This window comes from Puma concolor, chromosome F2 (genome assembly GCF_028749965.1).
Source record: "Puma concolor isolate L17-30 chromosome F2, mPumCon1.1.hap2, whole genome shotgun sequence".
NCBI classification, from domain to species: domain Eukaryota; kingdom Metazoa; phylum Chordata; class Mammalia; order Carnivora; family Felidae; genus Puma; species Puma concolor.
The window spans coordinates 15,427,860-15,453,691 of NC_141684.1; the positions used below are offsets into that span (position 1 = coordinate 15,427,860).

At 51.9% G+C, this 25,832-nt stretch overlaps 1 long non-coding RNA gene across 3 annotated transcripts; it reads right to left on the reverse strand.

Annotated features, from left to right (window-relative positions):
* Positions 1-254: 254 nt before the first annotated feature.
* On the reverse strand, positions 255-25,605 carry LOC147571847 (uncharacterized). Of its 3 annotated transcripts, none has more exons than XR_015247047.1 (4): positions 23,299-25,605; positions 15,649-22,886; positions 9,335-9,439; positions 255-1,061 (listed from the first exon to the last, which is right to left on the reverse strand). It is a non-coding gene; the product is annotated as an uncharacterized LOC147571847 (long non-coding RNA). The 3 variants fall into 3 exon arrangements; XR_015247046.1 differs by having other exon boundaries at positions 15,649-19,544; positions 22,167-25,605; XR_015247045.1 differs by having other exon boundaries at positions 15,649-25,605.
* Between the last annotated feature and the right edge of the window lie 227 nt (positions 25,606-25,832).

Consider the following 25,832-nt stretch of genomic DNA (forward strand, 5'->3'; position numbering starts at 1 on the left):
ATGATCTCACGGTTTGTGGGTTTGAGCCCCGCATCGGGCTCTGTGCTGACAGCCCAGAGCTTACAGCCTGCTTCGGATTCTGCGTCTCCCTCTCTCTCTCTCTCTCTCTGCCCCTCCCCCACTCACTTGAATGCTCTCTCTCTCAAAAATAAAAACACTAAAAAAAAAAAATTAATTCTTGGCTATTCCTAATCCTTTCCCAGCTACCTCAGAGGCCTGGCAACTTGCTGTGTATTCGTTAGAAGTTATTTTTTTTTCAAGCTTTTATTTAAATTCCAGTTAGTTAATATACAGTGTAATGTTGCTTTCAGGTGTACAATACAGTGATTCAGCACTTCCTTACCTCCCCCTCATCAGAACTTATAGTATGATAGTAATTTGAGAAGTCATAGTATTATAACAAACAGGGGTTGATTTTCTCGCGTGAAAAGAAATTCAAAACGGAACAAAACCCGTTGGTATTTAGGCAGCACACCAATGTGGAATCATATCGTGATTCTGTTTGTTTTCCCTCAAGGTTGCAAGGTGGCTGCTGCAGCTCCAGATAATCCTATCTCCTCTCGAGGCAGAACAGGAGAGAAGGGGGCGGGGGGGAGGTGCCTGGGTGGCTCGGTCGGTTGAGCGTTCAACCTCTTGGTTTCAGCTCAGGTCATGATCTCACGGTTCGAGCCCCACGTCTGGCTCTGCGCTGGCAGCTCAGGGTCTGCTTCGGATTCTCTCTCTCTGCCCCTCCCCTGCTTGCACCGTCTCTGTCTCGAAATAAAGAAAACAAAATTTTGAAAAAAAGGAAAAGCAGGGAAGGGCACAAAAAAGTGGCTCTATTAACGTCTGTCCCTGTGTCAGTCAGTTGGTTACCACTGCATAAGATACCACTGCAAAACTTAGTGGCTCAAAACAACAAATATTTATTAGCGCGTGACTCAGGGTCAGAGTTGGGGCTGGGATTAGGTGGCGGTTCTTCTACTGGTTTCTGGGGCTCCCTCAGTGACGGCAGTCAGGTGATGGCTCCGTGGGGGGCCTATTGTCCAAGATGGCCTTGCTCACAAGTCTGGCACTGGATGCTGCAGTGGGAGATACAGTGACAGAAGTAGAGGTCAGAGGATTGTCATGGCTGGGGTGGGGGGGTGGGGGGACACCGCTAGCCAAGGAGTGTGGGTGGCCTCTACCAGCTAGACTAGTCAAGGAATGGACCCTTCCCTAAAACGTCCAGAAAGAACAACCCCGCTGACACCTTGATTTTACCCTTGTAAGACCCATTTTGGATCTCTGACCTCCAGAACTGTAAGATAATAAATCCGTGTTAAGCCTCCGCGTTTGTGGTATTCTAGTATGGCAGCAGTAGCAAACTGTCTCCCTCAGATGCTCTCTCATTCTCTGAGGCCCCGCTGCCTGATTTTGTAAAGATATATGGGAACCTGGCCATCCATTCTCTCCCAGATGATCTATGTCTGCTTTCGTGCTACGGCAGCAGAGTTGTTGTGATGGAGACCGTATGGCCCGCGGAGCCTAAAATATTTCCTCTCTGGCCCTCCTCCTGCTCAAGCAGGCTCGCCGGGCTTTCTTGCATGGTGGTTTCAGAGAAGCAAGAGAGCAAGGTTTTGCTGCTCAAGTTCTTGGACGTTCAAAGGCTTGCAAGTCCCACAATGTCACCTCCTCTACATTTTGGTCAAACAAAGCAAGTCCCAAGGCCAGTCACAGAGGTGAAAAATAAACTACCTCTTAACGGAGGAACGGCAGGGTCGCGTTGCAAAGGCGCGTGTGTGCGGGAGATCTTCTCGGGGCTGCCTTTGCGGACAGTCTCGGAGCCCCCTTTGGTCTGGGGATCAAAGTCCCCCCCGCCCCGAGACTCCCCGCCAGATGTCCCTTCAATCTCAGTGGCTGCAGCTGGGCGGCGTGGGGAGCTGGGGAAGCAGGAGCCGGCTTATTATGACTGGCTTAAGCCAATAACCGTCTACCACTCGGGAGGCATCCTCCGTTAGCCAGGAAAGGGGAGTGGATGCTGAGCCGGCTGTTAGCAGAAGTTACCTTACCTGTGCTGTCTGGGTGGTCTTGAGTGTATTGAGTTCACTCACTCAACGAACAAACATCCAGATATCAAGAACCTGCTCTGTGCCCGTTTCTGGACAGGGTTGGTGTGGAGGAAGGCTATAATCCCTGTCCTCGAGGGGGCTGCAAGCCCCTGGAGAAACTCTCCCGCATGGACAAAGAAGGCGTGTGCAAGGATTTTCACTGCACACCTATTTTTAGAAGTAAGTGAAAGCAATCCTCTGACGGGAGAGGATAAAGAAACTAGTTCTATGATGGGCACATTTATAGTAATTAAAATAAATGAGCCAAGTCCTCGCACATCAACCTGAATAATTCATGAACACGTCGTGAGTGAAAAACAGCAAGGCGCAAAATAATGTCATTGACATAAATCACAACACATAAAACAATGGTGTACATTTCGTACGGAAAGTTGCATGTGGTGAAAGGAGATAAGCATGGGAGAGGGAAGGGAGAGAAGGTGGGAACGTAGCTTGAAGCTCTAATGTTTTGTTCCTTTAAAAAAGTAGAGAGATTAGAAGGACACATTACAACTGCTATAAATCGGTTATATTATTCCTGTGTGTGAATATGTGTGTGTGTATATATATATATATATATATATACGTACTATTTCGTAACAAAAAATTTTTTAAACCTACCAACTAGTTGAGGAGTTGCAACGATCAAAGGCAAAGTAAGCAGGGAACCGGTCAAGTGCAGTCTGTAGGACAGCCTGCTCTAGGTCAGGCTTACTGCTCCCAGGGGACGTCCTGTGTTAAGCTTGTGGTGAGGTCCTGGAGCGTGGAAACTTAAGTGAAGGGGAAGACCCAGTTGTTCCAGGAGTCCAGAAAAAGGGGGTTCTTGGGGGTCCAGCCTGGAGAGGGGGCTGCGGCCTGAGGCTGGCAGGATGGGTGGCGTCCCCCACACAGCTCCTTCTCGTTCCTCCGCAGACGACTCAGAAGTTTGTTCTGCGTCGTAGCAACGGGGGGTGTTGGAAGGTACAGAAGCCTGGAATCACCAGACCTGGCGTGGGGCCCTGACTTCTGCCAGTGATAAGCTGTAGGACTGTACAAGTCTTGTATTGCCTCTCTGGGGGCTCAGTTTCCTCTTCTGTAACATGGGTATCAAAACCCTTGGCCCGTCTCCCTCACTGGGTTGCTGAGGGGGCTGTAAAAGATCGAGGGTGTGGAAGCCCCACAGGCCGCGGAGGCCTGTGTGCTCCCCAGTCCGTGTAAACTGAGGGTTTCCACAGATTTGTCTGCAGACCCAGGAGCGGAGCTGAGACGGTTCTCATCCACCCCACCCATCCGTGGACTCATTCCACAAACATTCCACGTGGGCTTGGAGAACAGTGATGCTAATGGTGTCCACCTTTAAGGAGCACTCAGCATCGGGGATGAGGGGGCGGCTGCCAGCCCAAGGAGTTCTGAGACTTTCCACCACCTTCTCAACTATAGGTTGGGAAAGAGAGTAGCAATTTGCTGCTGCTTCTAGAAGCTTCTTTGGGAGAGGAAAAGACACCCACCTAGGGACAATCTTGGAAGCAAAGTAGAATTCTCCTGGTTTGGGAGGGAATCCCGGGTGGAGGGGACAGCTTGGATAAAGCCCAGAAGCAGGAGAGCTTAAAATGTCCCAGGACTCTGAAGGAACAGCTCCACGGAATATGAGCTTTCGTCTCTGTTTTTGGGTTATTTTGTTTTGTCATCTCATTGAAATTTAAGCTAGAGCTGAATTTTGCCATCAATATTAGAGTCGGGAGAGCCAGAGGTCAGACTGAGTTCCTCCACTGCAAATTCGTACTAAGCCTCAGTTTCCTCTTCTATAAAACGGGCTTGTTGCAGAGTTGATCAAATGATGAAATGAGAAATGGACATAACTTTCCAATGAACGAACACTTTTATTTACTTTCTAATTTTTTTTTTCTTTTTTGAAAGAGAGAGAATGTAAGCAGGGGAAGGGCAGAGAGAGGGGGGACAGGGGATTCGAAGCAGGCCCTGTGCTGACAGCAGTGAGCCCTATGCGGGGCCCGAATTTATGAACCGTGAGATCACGACCTGAGCCGAAGTCAGATGCTTAATCAGATGCCCAGGTGCCCGTCCAATAAGTGCTTTTAATTAAACTGCTCAGATATGTAACTTGCCTACCTTCTTGCTGACTTTTCTTTGTTTCTCAGCGCCCTGAGCCTACCGTAAGGAGCAAACTAAATCTTCCCCCCAAAATACACCCTCCGAGGTGGTGGTTCAGCTGTCCGTGCCCTGGGGAGAGTGTCCCCAGAACCACAAGTGACACCAGTGGGGCCAGGGAGGGTGGGTGCTCCAGTGGGAATTGGGGAAGATGGTGGAGGGGATATCCAGGCACCTTGTCTTTGGGGGCTAGAGCAGGAATTTCCCTCGAGAAGGGCCTCTTTCCCCTTTGCCTTCTGACCTGCGCACTGAGCCCATCTGCCTGGTGGTTTCACATGCCCCAAGCAGGGCCCATCCCAGACAAGGGCAGTGCCCCGGGGCCCTAAGTCACTCTCCCAGGAGTGGCCGTTGTTTCAACTGTGTCCCGTGAATTTGGGCAGTAGCCAGATTTGGGGGGGGGGGGGGGAGGCGCAGGGGGAGACAATGAGAACATTCCCAGAGGCCCCTGGGCCGTATGCCATCATGTCTGCCACTGTCTGTGGTGCCTTCCTGGTGTGAGCCCTGCCCCCCTTCCCCATGCAGCAGGTGCTCGGCAGTTGTGAGGGCCCTCAGGGGCCACAGAGCCCTGCAAGGTGGCCTCACCGCTCTCTTCCTCCTGAGCCAGCTCAGAGTGATTCAGCTAAATGGCCACGGTGGCACAGCTGGTAAGTGACAGAGTTAAAGACCTGCCCTGTGGTATCAGTATCCATCTGACTACAAAGGCCTTATGGCCCCCACTGCCTCTCTTCCCCTAGAGAGGCAGGATGTGGAGTGTGAACGCACTTCCCGGAAGGGGCGGCCGGGGAGGCTGAGGGTGACTCAGAGCCGGCCCTTGGCCATGTCCTCTCAGGAAACACTAGGTTGATTGTGGTCCATTGTTGCTCTCCCTGCACATGAATAAGTGTCAGTAACTGCAGAACAGAACGGAGGCAGTTCCTGGGGAGGGGCGCACACAGAGGAGGGGCGCTCTCGGGAACACGAGGTGCCCCTTTCTGGAGCCAGGAGGCCTGAGCCCCATCCTGTCCGGGGCAGAGAAGGGACAGCCAGGAGGCCCTCTGCTTGGCACTTGGGGATGCCCCGCGAGTGCACTCTGAACACCCGCAGACACCAGGAGACGGTGCAAGAGTGGGGAACTGGGGCGCAGGCGACCCTGAAGCCTGAGGGCCGCGGGAGAAGTTGGGAATAGCTTCTGTGGGCAGGGGAGAGGAGACTTGGGGAGCTGGGGAGGCTGTGGGCAGAGCTGAGGAACAGGTGCATTGGAGACCATCGATCCGTGGGGCAAGGGAGTGCCTGGGGGACGGACCAAGCGACCGCATTGGGGGCCCCAGCTTTGCAGATGTTCTGCCGGCCTGCTCCCACAAGGCAGGGCACACGTGCGTGGCCACGGGCCGGGGGTGCGAAACGAGGTGGCCTGGGCCCCAGCACAGGTGCTGCCGTGAGCCGGTGGGAGCGGGGGTGCCTCGAGCGAGTCAGTGTACCCTCTGCGGGCACAGAGATCAGACATCAGGGCAGCACGCCTGGCCGGACCTCAATAGCTGATGGCTCGGAGTAAAGCCCGAGGGAGGGAGGGCATGGCACCACGGGTGGCCAGAGGCGACTTCTGAGAACGTTTACCGAAACCGTGTAACATCCTTCTCAAGTGTGATGAAATTCGAATTCCTCCAAGGCTGCTCAGCCCTGCCCCTGCCTCCTCGAACTTCATCTCCTCATCATATTCCAGGCACATAGTTTTCTCTATATAAAAGTGGCATGGGGCGCCTGGGTGGCGCAGTCGGTTAAGCGTCCGACTTCAGCCAGGTCACGATCTCGCGGTCCGTGAGTTCGAGCCCCACGTCAGGCTCTGGGCTGGCCTGATGGCTCGGAGCCTGGAGCCTGTTTCCGATTCTGTGTCTCCCTCTCTCTCTGCCCCTCCCCCGTTCATGCTCTGTCTCTCTCTGTCCCAAAAATAAATAAAAACTTTGAAAAAAAAATTAAAAAAAAAAATAAATAAATAAAAGTGGCAGACACTTTCTGCCCCAGGGCCTTGGCACCAGCGAAATCCTCTTCTAGAAGCCTCTTCCTCGCCACTCACCCCTTTTCCTCTCCCCACCAACTCCCACCCATTGTTCACGTGTGAGCTGAAATGCCCCTTCCCCAGAGACACCTTCGCTGAACCCCTGAACTAACTTAGCTGGGTCGCTCTGTTACTCCTGCCCCCAGCATCCAACGACGCTTCCTTTGTATCACTGACCATCACAGGAAAACTCTTTGTGCAATTATTCGTTTGGCGTCTCCCCCCACCCCCACCCCGCTAGACCACAAGTGCTGGCAGGCCAGCAACCACATCTATTTCTTTTACCAGTGTGTCCTCAGGCACCCTTTATCGATAGAAAAAGGGGAAGGAAGGAAGGAGGGAAGGAAGGAAGAAAAGCAGGCCAAATGGAATGGCGGCTGATCGGAAGGAAGCGGGGAGGGAGAGAGGGGGGGAGGAGAGAGGGCTCCCTGGCCTGCGGCAGCAGAATGGGGCGAGCCACAGGCCCCCAGTGAAGGATCCTGTGTGCTGGCTTCCCTCCCTGGCACGGTCAGCCGTGGCTGGGCGCATGGGTGGCATGGCCCGTGCTCCCGGTAGAAGGATGAGCAGAGCAGAGAAAGGTAGGTCCACCTCCCCCAGAGCCCCATGCAGAGCCCCAGGCTGGGGGCAGCCCCTCCAAGGAGCTCAGTCTGCAGGGCAGGGTCCTTCACTCGTCACAGCCTCACCCGGCTCTTCTGGAGAGCGAGATAAAGCACCAGCCTTCCACCGGCGCCCAGCGCCGGGAGTCGGACCGGGGTGGCCGTGCTCAGGCATCTGGCCTCTTGCCTGGCCCAGCACGGGTGTTCAGCGACGGGGCGGCTCTCCCAGATCCCGTCTCTTCACTCTCCTCTGGGCTCCTTCTCGGCCTTTCCCAGAGTCGCTACTTCCGGCAGACCCATGTCTGCACTCGGGGAGAGCCCAGGAGGGGGAAGAGAAGGGGAGGAAAGAACGTGGGTAGCCGCAGGGAACCTCAAAGAGCACAGACGCTGGAGTCCTACCTGTGCTCAGATCATGACTCAGCCACCATCTGGCTGTGTGACTGTGGCAAGTGACTTAGCCACTCCGTGTCTCAGTTTTTCCATCCATAAAATGAGGATGACAAAAAGGCTTATCTCATGGGCTTGTAATGAGGATTGAATGACCTGATACTTACAAAGGTCTTAAAATAGTCCCTGGCACATAACCGTGCTTATAAAATAATTCGCATAATAATAGCTATCGTTTATCGAATTTACCTCCGGCCTGGCTCTGGATAAACATTTTCTTTTTCTTTTTTTTTTTTTAAGTTTATTTATTTATGTTGAGAGAGAGGGAGAGCATGAGCGAGAGAGGAACAGAGGGAGAGGGAGAGAGAGAATCCCAAGCAGGCTCCACACTGTCAGCAAAGAGCCTGACGTGGGGCTCGATCTCAGGAACTGTGAGCCGAAATCAAGAGTCACACGCTTAACCTACTGAGCCACCCAAGCGCTCCTGGATAAGCACTTTCATGCATCATTTCTGTCTCCCAAGAAATCCAGGACGTGGGAACCCATCCATAGGGGTTAAGTGACTTGTTCAAGGTCACACTGCTGGTCGGCGGCAGAGCTTGGGTCCCAGATGCAAAGGGAGTCGTTTAAATCTTTTTTTTTTTTTTTATCTCAGGCTACAGCCAAGGATACCCTAACAAAGGGCTGCTCACTATCTCTCACAGAGGTGATAAGTCCCCACCTTGCGTGAGCCAAAAGAAATGCCAAGAACAAAGTCACTTAGGTGTTCAAGGTGGAGGTTACTCATACGTGCTGTGTCAGGCTTTTGTATTTACAAAGAAAACCTACTTCTTTAACTCGGGGAGTGCTGTCTTCCTTCCTCTTTGCTTACCCTGCTGACCTCGATCTCAGCAGCTGGCTCCCTTGGAGTTACTGCTCTGCGGGCCCAGGCAGCCCTTGGCCCCATTCCTTGTTCCCTTACGGGGTAAGGGTTGGGGGAGAAGGGCTTCGGCTCGGGGCATGGAGTCCTGGGCCTCCTTCCTTTGCTGGCCCTCTCACTTCCCTTCTCTTAACCTATTTCCCCCATTTCTGAAAGAAAGGGGTTTAAGTTCGAACCAAAGGAGCGGTTTCCCACCCAAACTACATATTAGAATCACTTGGGGGGAGATTTTTTAAAATACCTATGCCGGCCCCCACCCGAGGTTCAGATTAAGTGGGCTATCAATACCATTAGAGCTCCTTTCCAGGTGATTCTAAGGGCCGATGGATAAGACCTGTGGTCTCAGGAGCAGAGTGATATGTTCTGTCATCCGTGGCAAAACGAGAAAAATGACCAGAGTGCGTTAAGTTTTCCTTGGAGGTAAGTGTGTTCAGTTTGAAGATACCCTTTATCTGAGATCATATCCCTTCTATTCTGTGGAGCAGCTAAAGTTCTTTCTCTTGGGATGTGATGACAACAGACGGTGAGACCTTTCCTTTTTTTTAACATCCGTTTTAACCAAATAAAAAATGGGCAACATTGCCCTCCAAAAGTATGAGGGGAATATTTCCTGGCCAGTGAAATTCAAACATTCAGAAACACCAGCCTAGGTCTGTGCCACCCACTATGGTAGCCACGAGACATAAGTGGCTATAGAACACGTGAAATGTGGCTGGTCCAAGTCAGGTAGCACTACCAATATGAAATAGACACTGGATGATGAAGATTTAATATGATAAAAGAACGTAAAATAGCTCGTGAATATTTTTTACATTGATCAGGTGTTCAATGTTAATATCTTGGATACATGGGGTTAAATAAACTATATTACTAACTTTAATCTCTCCTGTTTCTTTGCACTGTTTTAGAAATGTATCCCCTCGGGGCACCTGGGTGGCTCAGTCGGTTGAACATCCGCCTTCAGTTCAGGTCAGGATCTTACGGTTCGTGAGTTCGAGCCTCACGTCGGGCTCTGCACTGACAGGGCAGACCTTGCTTGGGATTCTCTGTCTCCCTCTCTCTCTGCCCCTCCCCAGCTCTCGCTCTCTCTCTCTCAGAAATAAACAAGCATATAAAAATATATAAAAAAATAAAAAGCAAGAGGCCGGAAGCTGCAAGAGCTCTGGGACCGAGGCTCGGAACTCACCCAATGTCACTTCTGCCGCGTTCGATGTCCAAAGCCAGTGTGAGAGCCCGCCTAGATTCCAGGGCCGGGTAAACAGACTCTGCTTCTCCTCTTTAGTAACAAGTCCTGCAAAGGATTGTGGTCAGTCTGCAATCCACTGACTCCAGCTCGGTGGTCCCAAACAAGGAGAGGCTATGCCTTGCTCCCTGGATGCTGCTCTTCCTCAGGGCCTCACTGGGCCTTTCGTGGATTGTCAGCACTTTGACTCCCATGACCCCTTCCTCCATAAGACTGACAGATCGATAGACAAATAGATATTCTATTTTATGAGGGCATCGGTGTAATGATAAACATAATCGGGGCTGGATTCGTGATTACATATTCGTTATTATTATATTCTTTTTTCCTTCTGGTTTCAAAAGAGATGAAAATTGAGCCATTTTCGGGGGCCCCTGTGAATATCCTGGGCACTAGGTGTTGTGTCTTGTGGGCCACGTGGCCAAGTGGGTCCCGTTTTTGGTGGCTGATCGAGCACAGGGCACCCCAGCCCCAAGTGGTTCAGAGTCCCAGCAATTGCCCGGCAAACTGGGAGCTATGCAGGGCGACAGAGGGTGCGGCAGGCGTCCTCTGAACGGGTTACAGAGTTCCCCGGTTACCTGTGTTCCGGATCCCCTATAAGGACATCTGTACTTTGCCCTTCCTTCAGCAATGGTCCATCGCTCCCTTTCTAGGGAAACTCCTGGAAGCCAGGTGAAACCAGGAAGTGCATTCAGGGCTTCAGATGGTGATAATAACACCAGGACCCTCCCCTCCGGTGGATCACTTTACCGGCTGGCTGGCTGTCAGGGGCTTTCCCACGCCTCCCTGCGCTGGAGCCTCTTATCCACACTCCTGCGGTTCCACCCACCTTTTCACAGATGCAGAGACTGAGGCTTGGAGATGTGAAACCACTTGCCCGGTTAGTGGTACGTTCACCGGGGGCCCAGGTTCCCTGGGCTAGCTCCTGGACACCAGGTGAATCCTGCAGGATCTGACCCTGGCAGCGTCCTGCACACCTGGAGGAGGGCAGGCCTCGGAGGACAGGCCCGGCCCGGCTGGTGAGAGGAGGCACCCTGACAGCCACTTCGGCCACATGTATTGGGGGCAGGGGGAGGGCTGGGTGGGCCTTTTCGATTCCTGGGGGAATATGCAGCCCTTCAAAATCAGGGCCTGCTTTTGGTTTCTTCCCATATGTGGACATGGGTCTGGTTTTTATTTGGCTTGGTTTGGGTTTTGGTTTTTTAAATTGTTTTAATTAAAAAACTTTTTTTTTTTATTGTTTATTTTTGAGAGAGAGAGATACAGAGTGTGAGCGGGGGAGGGGCAGAGAGAGACACACACACACACACACACACACACACACACACACACAGAATCGGAAAGAGCTTCAGGCTCTGAGCTATCAGCTCAGAGGGACGAGGGGCTGGAACTCGGAAACTGTGAGATCATGACCTGAGCCAAAGTCATCACTTAACTGACTGAGCCACCCAGGAGCCCCATGTTTTGGTTTTTTTAGAGAGAGAGAAAGAGGGCTTGAACAGGGGTGAGGAGTGGAGGGAGGGAGAGGGAGAGAGAGACAGAGAGAGAGAGAGAGAGAGAGAGAGAGAGAGAATCCCAAGCAAACTCCACACTCAGAGCAGAGCCTGACGCGGGGATCCATCCCATGACCCTGGGATCATGAAGTGAGCTGAAATCAAGAGTGGGACCCTCAACCTACAGAGCCCCCTGGGCACCCTGCTCTGTTGTTTTTAACAAGCTTATGTTATGACCACTGTCTATTCGGAGAGCCCATCAGAAAGAACACGGTCCAAAGCCAAGCAGCCCTGTATCTTCTGCCTCTTTCTCTCACAGGAGCTGATTTAGCCTCTTGGACCCAGTTTCCTGAAGCTGAAATGAGCCAAGGGTCACCCAGCTCCTAGGGACCCTTTGTGAGGATTAGCTGGGGAAAGACGCAGTGAGTTTTTAGCCCGCTGCTCAAGGGCACGCTCCAGGCTCCGAGGCGCGCATGGTGGGGACCCCTCTTGTCGATGTTTATTTGCCCAAGAAGCGCATAGAGCATCATGAGGGCCAAGCCGATCACACCGCCGAGCATCTCAAAAATCCCTTCCCCTGCCCATCTTCGCATGGTCCCTGTGGATGAAACATGGGGTCCACTACTCCAGACCTAGGTGGCACAGATATTCTAAGCACCATGGACGTTTTTCTGGGAGAACATGAGCAATTGGGATTCTTGCCCCTCAGAGCACCTGTCTGGGAATGTGTGGACAAGCCCTGGGCCCCAGAGCTGGACCTGCATAAGCTGCGACGCAGGGGCGCTGGGGCGGGCCAGGGGGAAGCCTGAATATTAGTCACGTTTCCTACATATTTACCCAAAGCCATTTCCACCCGCTGCTAAGGATGTGAGAAGGCCCCCCCCCACCCCCCGTCCCCACCCCGCCCTGGAAACCACTCTCCTCCAGCTGGCCCCAGTGTACCTCAGCGTGGTGACAACCTGTTTCCTGCCACAGTCTTGGGGCCTTATGAAAAGTCAGCTCAATTCAAACAGTTAGTGGGTGCAGCCAACATACCAGACTCTGGGGTGCGGAGACTGACCGGTCACAGTCAGGACCCTGAAGTCATCTGCAGACGAGCTCAGCAGAGTGAGAGAGGAGCAGGACCACCTAATAAAGCTCAGCTGAGATCAGTGTAGCTGGGGTGAGATCAGGGAAGGCTTCCTGGTGGAGGTGATAGCCGAGCCGCCACTGGGAAGGGCATCTCAGGCAAAGGGCTCAGCCTGAGCAGGGGCTCTGAGGGCACCACGGGCTCTGGAATGCTGGGTAGTTTGGTGAGGGGGAAGGGAAGAGGAGGGAATGGGGAGGGGGGGCAGGGGAACACTGGAGGGGACCGAGCGTCAGAGAGGCCCTGGCTGCCTCCCGGGAACGGAATGGAAGGGGCAGGGCTCCAGGAGACAGGGAGGTCCCGTAGGAGCTGTTGTAAGAGGCCGGCAGCAGGGAGGGGGAGGGTCCCATCAAGGCACTGGCAGTCGCAGAGTGGTAAGTGGGGAGGAGGGGACCCGCTTGAGACGTTCATAAGATCCAGAGAAAAGGGTGGGGTGGGTGAGTGTAGAGGAGCAGGGGGCTCAGGGGAGGACGATCCCCAGCTTGCTGGGTTGGGAGACTGGCCCCCCTAACCTCCTGGTGGCACCTGTGAAGGCTGTGAAGGCAGCTCCTGGGAGGCTGAGGTCAGGAGAGCCTGGGTGAAGGCAGGGTGCTGGGGCTGTGCAGAGCCCCACCCCCCGGGTACGGGGTCCACAGTGACCGCTCCCTGCAGCCTGCGAGTCAGAGACCCTGGGGACCAAAAGGAGAAGGGACAGTCTGGGGAGGGGGCGGGTGGTGCCCAGAGGGGGCACATACGTCCACCGGAGCTAACACGTGATCTGAGGTGGTGCCTGAATGGATCATTTCCACTTTAATATGTATGCGTTTGTTTTCACGAGCATTAGAAAAATACAGAGAGAACGTCGTGCCTTTTTAAAAGATGTCTTGGGGCACCTGGCTGGCTCAGTCGGTTAAGCGTCCCACACTCGGTTTTGGCTTAGGTCATGATCTCATGGTTTGAGGGTTGAAGCCCCGTGTCGGGCTCTGTGAGGCCAGTGCGGAGCCTGCTCAGGATTCTCTCTCTTTCCCTCTCTCTGCCCCTCCCCCGCTTTTTTGTTGTTGTTGTTATGTATTATTTATTTATTTATTTATTTATTTTTAAATTTACATCCAAGTTAGCATATGGTGCAATAATGATTTCAAGGGTAGAACCCAGTGGTTCACCCCTACCTATAACACCCAGTGCTCATCCCAACAAGTGTCCTCCTTAATGTCCCTCACCCATTTAGACCATTCCCCCCACCCAAAACCCCTCCAGCACCCCTCGGTTTGTTCTCTATATTTAAGAGTCTCCTATGTCTTGACCCCCCACCCCGTTTTTATATTATTTTTGCTTCCCTTCCCTTATGTTCATCTGTTTCGTATCTTAAAGTCCTCATGTGAGTGAAGTCATATGAGGTTTGTCTTTCTCTGACTAATTTCGCTTAGCATAATACCCTCCAGTTCCATCCATGTAGTTGCGAATGGCAAGATTTCATTCTTTTTGACGGCCGAGTAATACGTCACTGTATATACATACCACATCTTCTTTTTTTCCTTTAATTTTTTTTTAACATTTGTTCATTTCTGAAAGACAGAGAGAGACAGAGTACAAGCAGGGGTGGGCGGAGAGAGAGGGGGACACAGAATCCGAAGCAGGCTCCAGGCTCTGAGCTGTCAGCACAGAGCCTGACGCGGGGCTCGAACTCACAAACTGCCAAGATCATGACCTGAGCCGAAGGCAGATGCTCAACCGACTGAGCCCCCAGGCGCCCCTACAGACCACATCTTCTTTATCCATTCATCCATCGATGGCCATTGGGTGCCCCTCCCTGGCTTATGCTCCCCCTCTCTCTATCTCTCTCGAAGTAAATAAACAAACATTTTAAAATATTAAAAAGTAAAAAATAAAAAAAATTAAAAGATGTCTCTTGGAATTCTTCAAGTAAAGTGAAAGGGTGGATTAACGTCGTCAAATGCTGCTGAGGATTTGGGGCAGGTACCTGCTGATCCCGAGGTCGGCAAGCAACAGGCGGCAAGCACTCAGCAAAGAGCTGGTGAAGGAAGAAACAGAGGAACCCGGACAAAGGGAGGGCTTGGTCTGTGTGGGACGCAGGGTGTTCTCAGCGGCGGCAGCGCCTCCGTGGCTCGCTCGGTGGCCCTGTGGACAAGTTCTGGCTCGGGTCAGCTGCTGAAAAGGGAGCCAGCTTGGCCTCTTGGGCCTGGAAAGGGCAACTAGGGGCCCAGACCGAGTGTGTGGATGACCACAGTGAGTGATGAACTCACTACATCCAAAGTGCCCTCGTGCCCTGGCAGCCGTCCTTGGTCATGCTTACCTGGGAGTTCCTCAAAAAATTAAAAATAGAGCTACCCTAGTACCCAGCAATTGCACCAGTAGGAATTTATCCAAAAGATACAAAACTGCTGATTCAAAGGGGCACATGCACCCCCACGTTTATAGCAGCGCTATTGACAATAGCTAAATTATGGAAAGAGCCCAAATGGCCATCAACTGATGAATGGATAAAGATGATGTGGTTTATATATACAACGGAATACTACAAGCAATGAAAAAGAATGAAATCTTGCCATTGGCAATGATGTGGATGGAACTGGAGGGTACTATGCAAAGCGAAAGAAGCCCGTCAGAGAGAGACAGACGGCATGGGATGTCACTCAGAGGTGGAATTTGAGAAACTTAACAGATGAACCTAGGGGAAGGGAAGGAAAAGTAAGATAAAAACAGAGAGGGAGGCAAACCAGAAGAGACTCTTAAAAAACAGAGAACAAACTGAGGGTTGATGGAGGGGAGGCGGGTGGGGAGGTGAGTTAAATGGGTGATGGCCATTAGAGGGCACTTTTCGGGATGAGCACTGGGTGTCATATGTAAGAGATGAATCGCTGGGTTCTACTCCTGAAGCCAAGGCTACACTGTATGTGAACTAACTTGAGAATACTACTACCACTAATAAAGAGTCAAGGGGGAGAAGTGGACGGCAGCCATGGCCGCCTTCCCCCTCTCTGGTTGGCATCACCACAGGGCGATGGCATGGTTTAGGGGTCGCACTAGAAGCCACTCCTCTGCTTCCTGAGGAGCAGACCACTGCCCGGAGCCCCGGGGGTCGCTGGGGGGAGCTCCGGCCACTGAGACCACAGAGCATCCCTCACAAACCGAGCCCTCCCTTCGTCTGTGTGCTGTGAAGTCCCCGACAACCCACAGTGAGATGATCACAGCCCGTGTCAAGCAGTCCCTTTCTGTGCCAAAGACCTTATGAGCCTCATCTAATTTATCCCCCAAACATCCCCGGGAGGTAGGTATTTGGGCTGTGTCCATTTTATAGATGAAAACACTGCGGTTCCAGAAAGTTAATTAATATTCCTCGAGCTCACGTGTCTGGTGAGTGGTGGAGCCAGGGTTTAAACCCAGATCTGTTTAAACCCAGAACCTAGGCGCTTGGACCCTTCTGGGGCATTGCCACCACTGGTTATTTTCGGAACGGGCTTGTGGAGGTATAATTCACATACCATAGAGTTCACCCTTTAGAGTGCGTAACTCAATGGTTCGTAAGGCTGCACAAGTTTAGAACGTTTTCATCATCCCCCCAAGAAACCCCCGTGCCCTTTAGATACCACCCCTCACCCACCCCCTCCAGGCCCTCCCAGCCCCAGGCAACCACTAACCTGCTTTCTGTCTCTATAGACTTGCCTCTTCTGGACATGTCATAGAAATGGAAACATAATACGTGATTTTTCGTGGCTGATTTCTTTTACTCAGCATCACGTTTTCCGGGTTCATCCGCATTGTAGCACATGTCAGTACTTCATTCCGTTCCACTGCTGAGCAATATTCTGGTGTCTGGATACGCTATATCTTGTTTATCTGTTCATCCACCGATGGGCGCTTGGGTCGTTTCCGCCTCTTGCCGATGATGAATAACGATGCTATGACGATTCATGTACTGGTTCTTTTGTGGACACATTTCTCTGGGGCGTATACCTAGGAGCAGAATTTCTGGGCCAAGTCGTGACTCTGTGTTTACACGACTACTGTTCTGAGGGTGACAAAATCAGTGTCCGTTTTCAGATGAGGAAATAGAGACTCCAAAAAACCCAGGGACCTGCCCAAGTTGTACAGAGCGTTAGTGGCCAAGGCAGGCTTTGCTTATTTCAAGCATACTCCGCTGTGCATTGTAGGAGCTCAGTTCCCACAACTTTAAGATATGAGGGGTGGGGAAGATGCTGTCAGGGTCAAGCCAATGAGTTAAGCAGGGTCTCTGCTTCTGTGCGATTTACCATTACGAGGCCACTTACACCGTGAACCTTACGCAGCACGTGCTATGTGCCAAGCTCTTTACAAAAGTAAAGAATGTGCCATCCCGGCCCCCAAGGAGCTCCAGCTCTATTGAAGAAGACCCTGGGCGTATCGGCGAACAATGCTGATGAGTGACAGGTGCCGGGGCCGACGGAGGTGCTCATGACGCGTGGCAGGACTGGGGAAGACCTCCCAGAAGTTCTGGCGGGTAGACTGGGAAATGAACAAGGAGCATAAGCAAGGTGAGAGGATGGTCTGTTTAAAGGTCTTACAGTGTTGGTGGCTCTGGTGGAAGGCACCAGCAGAGGCCGGGACAAGCAGATGAGCAGCCGGTCAGGGCCTCCAACACCACACCTGGGAGTTTGGACTCGCGCTTTTAAAGTGTGTGAAGCAGGAATGATATAGGGTAATTTGGTGGTTAGAAACATCCCTCTGGAGCAGTAAAAAGAATGAGAGATGAAAATGGAGCAGGTTAGAAGTCTACTGCACCAGTCCCAGCAATAGAAGGGAGAGTCTGAATAGGATAGTAGCTGTTGGGATGGAGAGGAAAGGACAGACGACAGAGGCATCTAGCAAGGAGGGAAGTGTCTATGCGGTTAATTGGCACTGGTGGAGGCAACTTCTGGAATGTAGGGGCTGAATGGTGGCCCCCCCCAAAATATTTGTCCACTGGGAACATGTGAATGTGACCTTATTTGGAAAAGGGGTCTCTACAGATGTTATTAAGCATTTTGAGATGAGATCATCTTGGATCATCTCAGTAGGCCCTTGATGTTTGGCCTGGCTTCCAGGACAGTGAGAAAGTAAATTTCTGTTGTTTTAAGCCACCAAGTTTATGGTAATTTATTACAGCAGCCCCAGGAGACTGACAACACACAGCGGGGTGCAGGTTCTTGGGTGCGGGAGACCCAGCATCACATTTCCACACCTCTGGGCTCTGTGGAAGGAGGTTCCCCGCTCCCGGGCTGCGGACCCAGACAGGGCAAGGCCGCAGAGAGAGAAGCTCCCCATAAGGCCCTGCCTCGTGCTAAGAAAACAGCCTCCAGTGTGTTGCCACATGAGGATTAATGACATAATTATGAGCTCTGACCTCCCCTGCGTGATTCGGTCGGGCTGAAGGCTGAGGCCTCGGGAAGAGCGAGTGGAATCTTCGCCTGGTCAGGGAGGAAAGGCAGCGTCAGACGGCTCCCAGAAGAGGCCAGTCTCCGTGGGAACCTGCAAGAAACCCAACCGGGCTCACAGGTGACATACCCCAAACATGAGCCAGTCAGGTGAACTGGAGGCCACTGGCCAGCCATCCAGCCTGACTCATTCCCCTCTGTGCAGCGAGCCTTGCCAGGCACTTCTGTAGGCTCTGTCTCAGGGGGGTCCAACGATGAGGGGGGGAAAGGTCAGGTCAAGTCATCCCATCATGAGAGACTGGGGAGCCCAGTGTGGCAGCAAGCTCAGGGGCTTCGGAGTCTAATGAGCCGGGTTCAAATTCCACCACCACCTCTTTACAGCCCCGTGTCTCTGGATACCTCAAGTTGTTTCACTCAGCCTCAGTGTTTTCATCTCTAAAATGGGGATGACTAGACCCACACTGCAGGAGTGTTTAGAAAATTAAATGAGCGGTCATATGTCAAGTGCCTAGAGTATAGGAGATTTTTTTAAATGTTTTTATTTATTTTTGAGACAGAGAGAGACAGAGCATGAGCAGGGGAGGGGCAGAGAGAGAGGGAGACACAGAATCCGAAGCAGGCTCCAGGCTCTGAGCCGTCTGCACAGAGCCCGACGTGGGGCTCGAACCCACGGACCGTGAGATCATGACCTGAGCCGAAGTCGGTCGCTTAAACGACGGAGCCACCCAGGCGCCCCATGGGAGATGTTTCTGATCAATTGGCAAACGTGTTGAACACCTACTGTGTGCCACTTGCTAAGAGCAATGGTGAACAAGCGTGTGGCCACCCTCGTGGAGGAGCAACCAAACAACAAGGCAGGCACAGCCCAGAGTGGGGAGGCTTGTGTGGGAGGGTCAGGGGTCAAGGGGAATTCCAGAGGAAGTTCAGTTGAAGTCGGAATCATATTTCTGTTGGCCCAGAAGGATTCAGGGATCAGCCTGAGGTTGTGGGGCGAGTCGTGGCCAGGTTAGCCCACAGACCCACGCTTCAGACGGCCACCGGCTGTCACCTCTGCTCTCGGGCCCCAGCAGGCTCTGAGGGTCCCGTTGTGCAGGACTGGGCCAGCTCTCGGTCAGACAGCCTACCTGGAACCTGCCAGGCTCTGCCCTGGGGACTGGACACTCAGCCCATGGCACAGGGGCTTCCGGCCTTGGTCCTCTATGTGATAGAGGCACCACCGTTTGCTTATCCATTCACATGCTGGTGGAGAGTTGGGTTGTTTCCCGTTTGTGGTTGTTACAGACAACGTCGTGAAGAGTATTCGTGAACCAGTCCTTCTGTGGGCGTATGTTTTCACTTCTCTTGGGCAGATTCCTAGGACAAGAATGGGTGGATCACGGCAGTTATAATTTAGGTTTGTAGGAAACCGCTAAACTGGTTTCCAAAGTGGTTGTACCGTGTATATCCTCACAGTGTATGCATGTCCCACTTACTTTCTCCACTTCCCTGACAACACTTGGTATCATCAGTCTTCAACTTTAGCCACTGTCTTAGTCTGCTCGGGCCGCCATAAGAAACGCCGCGCACTGGGTTGTGTTAAACAACAGCAACTTATTTTCTTACGCTTCTGGAGGCTGGGAGTCTGAGATCGGGGTGTCAGCCTGGTCCAGTTCTGGTAAGGACGCTCTGGTTTGCAGATTGATGCCTTCTGTGTCCTCACCTGGTTGGGGGTGGGGGAGGGGAAATGGAAAGAGAGAGAGAGAGAGAGAGAGTGAGCGATAACATCTGTTTATCTTTTGTTGACAAAGTGTCCCTTCAGATCTTCTGCCCATTTTGTAAATGTGTTGTGTGCTTTCTTGTTATTGAGTTTTGAGAGCTCTTTATATATTCTGGTTGCCAGTCCTTTATCAGATAATACGATTTGCAAATATTTTCTCCAAGTCTGTAGCTTAGCTCATCTGTCTCTTAAGAGTAGCTTTAAAAAAGCAGAAGTTTATGGGGCGCCTGGGTGGCTCAGTCGGTTGAGCGTCCGACTTCGGCTCAGGTCACGATCTCGCGGTCCGTGAGTTCGAGCCCCGCGTCAGGCTCTGGGCTGATGGCTCGGAGCCTGGAGCCTGCTTCCGATTCTGTGTCTCCATCTCTCCCCGTTCATGCTCTGTCTCTCTCTGTCTCAAAAATAAATAAAATGTTAAAAAAAATTTTTTTTTTAAAATAAAAAAAAAAAAGCAGAAGTTTTACAATTTTGATGCAACTCAACATACCCATTTATGTGACAGGTTACACTTTTGAAGTCACATCTGAGAGTCTTTGCCTAACCCAAGGTCACCAAGTTTTCCTTTATACTTTTTATTCTAGAGATTTCATAGATTTAGGTTTTACATTTACACTTATAATCTATTTTGACTTAAATTTTGTATCTGGGGGCGTCTGGGCAGCTCAGTCAGTTAAGCATCTGACTTCAGCTCAGGTCATGATCTCACGGTTTGTGAGTTTGAGCCGGCGTCCTGTGAGCTCGAGCCCTGCTTCAGGTGAGCCCCTCTTCTCTCCCTCTCTCTCTGCCCCTTGTGGGATTCTCTCTCTCTCTCTCTCTCACTCCCTCTGCCCCTCACTCACTTGCACCCCTCCACTCTTTCAAAAAAAATTTTGTATTCCGGTACATGGTATGGCCCAAATTCACTCTTTAGCATATGGATATGCAAATGTCCCAGCATTATTTGTTGACTAGGCTATCTTTTCTCCACAGACCTGCCTCTGCACCCATGTAAAACAGAATCAGTTATCCATACACGTGCAGGTCTGTTTCCAGACTCTCCATTTGTCCGTCATTCCACCAATACCACACCGACCTGACCACTGCAGCTTTGCCATAGGACTTGGTTCTTTTCTTTTAAATATTTAATGTTTATTTATTATTATTATTATTTTGAGAGAGAGAGAGAGAGAGAGAGAGAGAGAGAGGCAGAGCATGAGCAGCAGAGGGGCAGAGAGGGAGAGGGAGACACAGAATCCCTGAAACAGGCTCCAGGCTCTGAGCTGTCGGCACAGAGCCTGACGCGGGGCTCGAACTCACGAACCTCGGGATCACGCCCTGAGCCGAAGTCAGGCGCTCAACCGACTGAGCCACCCAGGCGCCCCTAGTTCTTCTCCAAAGAATGGTTCTAGGTCCTTTGCATTTCCATATGAATTTTACTATCGGTTCGTCAATTTCTCAAGTAGAAAAAATGTGGTGAGTTTCTGTCCCTGGTGGTTGCTCAGGAAACCGTCCGGGACTTTGGTGTAGTGTATTCACATCACTCTGGCACATCGTGGTTTCCTGGGCTTTTCCACGTCCTCACATCAACTCTCAGTAGCCCTGTGACAGAGGCCGGGGCAGCTGGTGTCCCCCACTGTACAAGGAAGACTGAGTCTCAAAGACAAACAGCGTTCCCCGTGGTCACCACCATGGTCACACTGCTCGCGAGTGGCAGAAAGGGGTTTTGAATGCTTGATGTCAGGACTCCAAATCCAAGGGCTTTCTGTGCTACCCTGGCCTCTGAGGAGGGGTCCCCAGTGTCTCCTTAATAGTCTAAAAGTTTAATAAAGTGCACAAAAAGAGGCACTCATTGTTTTGGTTACTTTAAAAAAAAAAAAGCAATTTCGGATGTTGGTGCCATGCAAATGTATTTCCGTTGCCCTAATGTGAACGCTTTCCTCTCTTCTGCTTAAATGTGGGCGTCCGTCTTAATAGGAAAACCATATGTCTTTGTTCCCTTTTAACTTTCTTTCTTGGCAAGAATACCGCTCCACGGAGGAAAAGGGAGAGGAAATGGGGATACATCACAGAAGGAGGGATTCCGGTTTGAAGTAAGAAAGAACTTCCAGATGGCGAAGGTTGCCAAGCCCTGGATGAAAATGCCACAAAGAAAGACTGCTTCCAGCCTGGAAATCCCGAGGCCCACCTCTCCCCAAGGAATCGTGATGGAAACTCTGTCCTGGGTCTTCCCTCTGAACGCGTTCTCCCTGGGACACTCACGCGGGCTCCGAGGCGAGCCCGCACTGCCAGTGAGACCCATGATGGAGTGGAGGTACAGTGTAGGTAGCAGTTCTGAAATACGGGTTTTCTTTGGTGTCGGGTCCCCTGAAAATAGTTTCCGAGATGGAGATTTGCATGCAGGCGTGTTGGGTGCGCTCTCGCAGGCAACATCTGGGTGGGGGTGGGGTGGGGTGCGGAAGAAGCAGACTGAGCAGAGGAAACAGACTGGGACATTGACGTGAAAGGCAACTAGGACAGAGGCCTCAGCCTGTCTGAGCCCTGGAGCTGGCGTGGCCCTGGAGAGTTTGCGAGCAGCTCGCCGCCAGCCTGTTACCCTATTTGCATCTTCTACGCCTTCCTCTGGCCCTGCCGTGTCTCTCCCCTTGGCCCTCGTCACCCCCACACCCCTGCATTTGCTCCTCTGCCTTCATTGTCCACGTCCCCTCACCTTTTGTCTGTTTTGTTCACTGCCGTAACCCTAGAGCCTAGCTGGGCACATAGCACCTGTTCAACACACATCTTAAGATGAAGCTACCGGGGCGCCCGGGTGGCTCCGTTGGTTGCGCCTCCGACTTCCGCTCAGGTCACGGTCTCGCGGTTCCTGAGTTCGAGCCCCGCGTCGGGCTCTGTGCCGACAGCCTGCTTTGAATTCTGTGGCTCCCTCTCTCTCAGGCTCTGTCTGTCTGTCTGTCTCTCTCTCAAAAACAAACAAGCGTTAAAAAGTGTTGAAACTCAGAGGACAGAAGTGCAAATCCAAGGCGATGGCGTTGCCTACCTTGTTGGCGCGAGGCCTCCATCTCACACACGTGGGTCCCCAAGTTTGCGGGTAAGTCTGTCGGGTGGACCCCCTGGAAATGGGCGCCATTTCCCACAGCCTGCGTGGGGTGCCTCCCAGGACAGCTTCGGAAGTGGGTTGGCTCTTGCCTCCCCCACTGGGGTTCACACGCGGCCTGGTGGGGCTGGGAGTCCAGGAGACCCAGGAGAGGCTGCTTGCGAGGGGCCTCGCAGAGGAAGCATTCTTTGTCACTAGGAGCCTGCTCTCATGGCCACTGCCGCATCCAACTTTCTCATTCGTGCTGTGAGCAAACGACCTGGACGGACAGCGGTGCCCCGACCGAGCCCTGGTCTCACTTCACCCTCCTGGCCACCGCTGCAAGGTGCCAGGGGCCCCGTCCCTTCGTTTCAGGGATGGGGGCCCAGGGCTGGGAGGGGTCAGGGACTCGCCCACCAATCCCATGGCCAGTCTTGGGGCTCCTGGACGGGGCTCTAGTCCAGAACGGCAGGCTTCAGCCCTGTCTGTCCCCGGGCAGTTTGGGAGGGAGCGGCGTCCAGAGAGGGTGGGAAGCTGGTGGTCTTGAGCTCCAAGTGCATCTCCTGCCACACTCCTTGGTCTGGGCGGGGAGAGGTCAGATTTGCCCCCTGCACAGGTGCAGCTCCCCCACTGCTTCCTCCGTCAGCCAAAGCCCACATTTGGGGTGGCTCTTAGTTGGCTCCCCTGGGCGAGAAAAGGATGGTACAAATGACTCGTCTTTCACTTCCCAGACCCCACCCAGTGCACTTTTAAGATGTGGAAATTTTATTAAATCCCTGAGCACGGCTTCTCTCTACATTTTCTGTGGTTTAACTCTCCCTGGGTCTTTTTGCTTATGGTTTTGGCTTTCTCCACCCCCCCCCCCCCCACTTTAAACCTGAGAGTTTCTTTCTCCATTGTCGCTTAAATGAAACAAGTGCTAACATTTCTGGTATTTGCTACAGGCCTTGCATACTCGGGCACTAAGTGCACACTGACCTAGCAACCAGTGTGTCCCTGGGTGCACGAATCCCCAGATCTCCAGTATGAATCTGGGTTCTCTTCTCCCTCACCACCCCTCCCCTTCACTCCTTCCTCTTCGGTCTGGCCTCAGGACCTTTGCTCATGCTGGTCCCCTGGGAGAATGCCTTTGCTCCCTTCCATTTATCCAAATCGGTCCTCTTCCTCGCCACAGGCAAGTTTCCCAGTCCGTAAAATCCTTCGGACCACTGTAGCTCCTCTCCTTCCTCCTGAAGGACTGTATCTGCCTCACGGATCCGGCAGTGCAATTCAATGCTGTGCAATTATCTTTGAAAAAGACTAAAATAACTGCAAAGATATGAATATGTATTCTAGGGAAATGAACTGCCCCACCCTCAAACCTGGTTCCTCCCGCCCCTGCCCCCTCCCAAGGTAGCCCATTATGAGTTTGCTTGATACTTTGTACTATTTCATTCTCCTTCATGCACACGTATGCAAAGAAAATGCATTCGCCTTGAAAGCAGGAACAGGGGCTGAGGCGTCCAGCCAGGCTTCTGCTATTCCTGTTCTATTTCTTCGACATGTGAGGTCCCCCTGGATCCGGACGGCCCAGGAGGCAAGCGGAGCAGAGGGCAATCCCTCCTTTTCACAGGTGAAATCACAGAGGCGCAGAGAAGTTGATGGAGTCACCTCAGGTCACAGAGTTAGTAAGAAAGAGAGTGAAATTGGAACTCACGTCTTCTGACATGCCCAGCTGTTCTCGGAAACCAACCCAAGGACGCTTGACTTCCCTAAACCTCACTCCCCGAGTGCTCGGCTCTGCAGAGCTGAGGTTAGCTGAAAACATGTCGCAATCCCTCGTCACTCTCCGCGCAGCCAAACCCGGGTTCTCATCTGTGACTTGATATGTGCCCTTGGGTGGGAGCTCCTTTCACGCCTGTGGTCCAGGATCCACATGGGTGAGTCATGAGCCGTCATCAGCCAGCTGTCGCCTCACCTTCAGCTCCGTGAGGTGTGAAGCTTGTTTTCTTTTGCTGGCGTAAAGTAGTCACCTCAGACACAAGGGGGGGTGTAGGACACGGCCTCGAGGGCAAACACAGACCCACAGCAACAACAGATTTGTAGAATGCAAGCGCTCCCCGGGGCCAAGAGCTGGCTTCCCCCTAGGAAGCTCCCATGCATGACAAGGAAGTCACCTGCCTCAAGGAAACAGATGGGACATGCTGGGGAGCTCACGGCTACTGACCCAGGGGAGATGAGGGGTGCCTGGCCGAACTCTGTGGGCGTGAGCCAGGACGGGCAGCCCCGGAGGCTCAGAAATATTCCCCGGCTCACACTTCTCAAGTGAAACTCGGATAGGTGGTCAGCACGAACCAACCCCTCCCAGGCCTGCTCTTTCTGCCCATGCGTGCTGAAATCCCAACCGCAGCGGGCGGGCCTCGATGATTAATAGTCCAAGCTTCATGCTGGAGCCAACACGTTCTCAAGGGACTTCTTTATTTCAATGCTGGCAGCATGTGGAGGGAGGTCCTTAGGGGAACCTGGTGGGTGTGGAATGGCTTTGGGGGCTGGCCTGGACCCCTAGTAGGGCTCCACGCAGGAGTTGCCCAAAGGGCCACCCAGGATGATTGTAGGGGCCTCAAGAACATCTATTTCTTTCATTTCGGTAATTACGTATTCACTTTAATATGTTTAAAATATACTTAGCACATCCAGCCTGTAATTTCATGTAATTATGTATTTTCACATATATTATTATTTAGGAGAAGGCTAAATTTTTTTTTTTTTTTTTTTTTAAGAGTGACTTGATTAGAGTAGAAAACTAAGCAAGTAATAACACAGGCTACAAGTCGATACGGCAAAACCTCTGATGGGGGAGTTGGAACAACTGGAGTTTTGAGAAACACTACTTTCTTGGGGAATCCAATGTCCACGCCAAAAATATCAACGGAGCCTAGATCCAGCTGAGGGGGATGGTTGGAGATCTCTTTCAGGAACCACATTGGTCTATTTCCATGCTTTCAATGTATATGAACTTTTGGAAGGGGAAAGGTACGTGAGAGGTTTTTTGTTCCGGTTTGTTTTAATCAAGACTTTGACGTATCCGAGGTCCTGGGGATTGGAGATGAAGAGATGCTGTCAAGGGGGTAAATTAAAAACAACCCATGAGGGTCACCTGGATGGTTCAGTTGGTTAAGTGTCCAACTTCGGCTCAGGTCATGATCTGTTTGTGGATTCGAGCCCCACATTGGGCTCCGTGCTGACAGCTCAGAGCCTGGAGCCCGCTTCGGATTCTGTACCACCCTCTCTCTCTCTGCCCCTCCCTCTCTGTATCTCAATAAATGAATAAATGTTTTTTGTTTTTTTTTTAAAGAAAATCCATGAAGTGAAATCTGAAAAGGTAGGGAGAGAGTGATGAATGGAATTGAGATGAATTGCATCACAAGGCTTTCTACTCATCAGACTATTGTTTATTTATTTATTTATTAAAAAAAATGTTTTTAATGTTTTTATTTATTTTTGAGACAGAGACAGAGTGTGAGCAGGGGAGGGGCAGAGAGAGGGGGAGATGCAGAATCTGAAGCAGGCTCCAGGCTCTGAGCTGTCAGCACAGAGCCTGACGCGGGGCTCGAACTCACGGAATGTGAGATCATGACCTGAGCTGAAGTC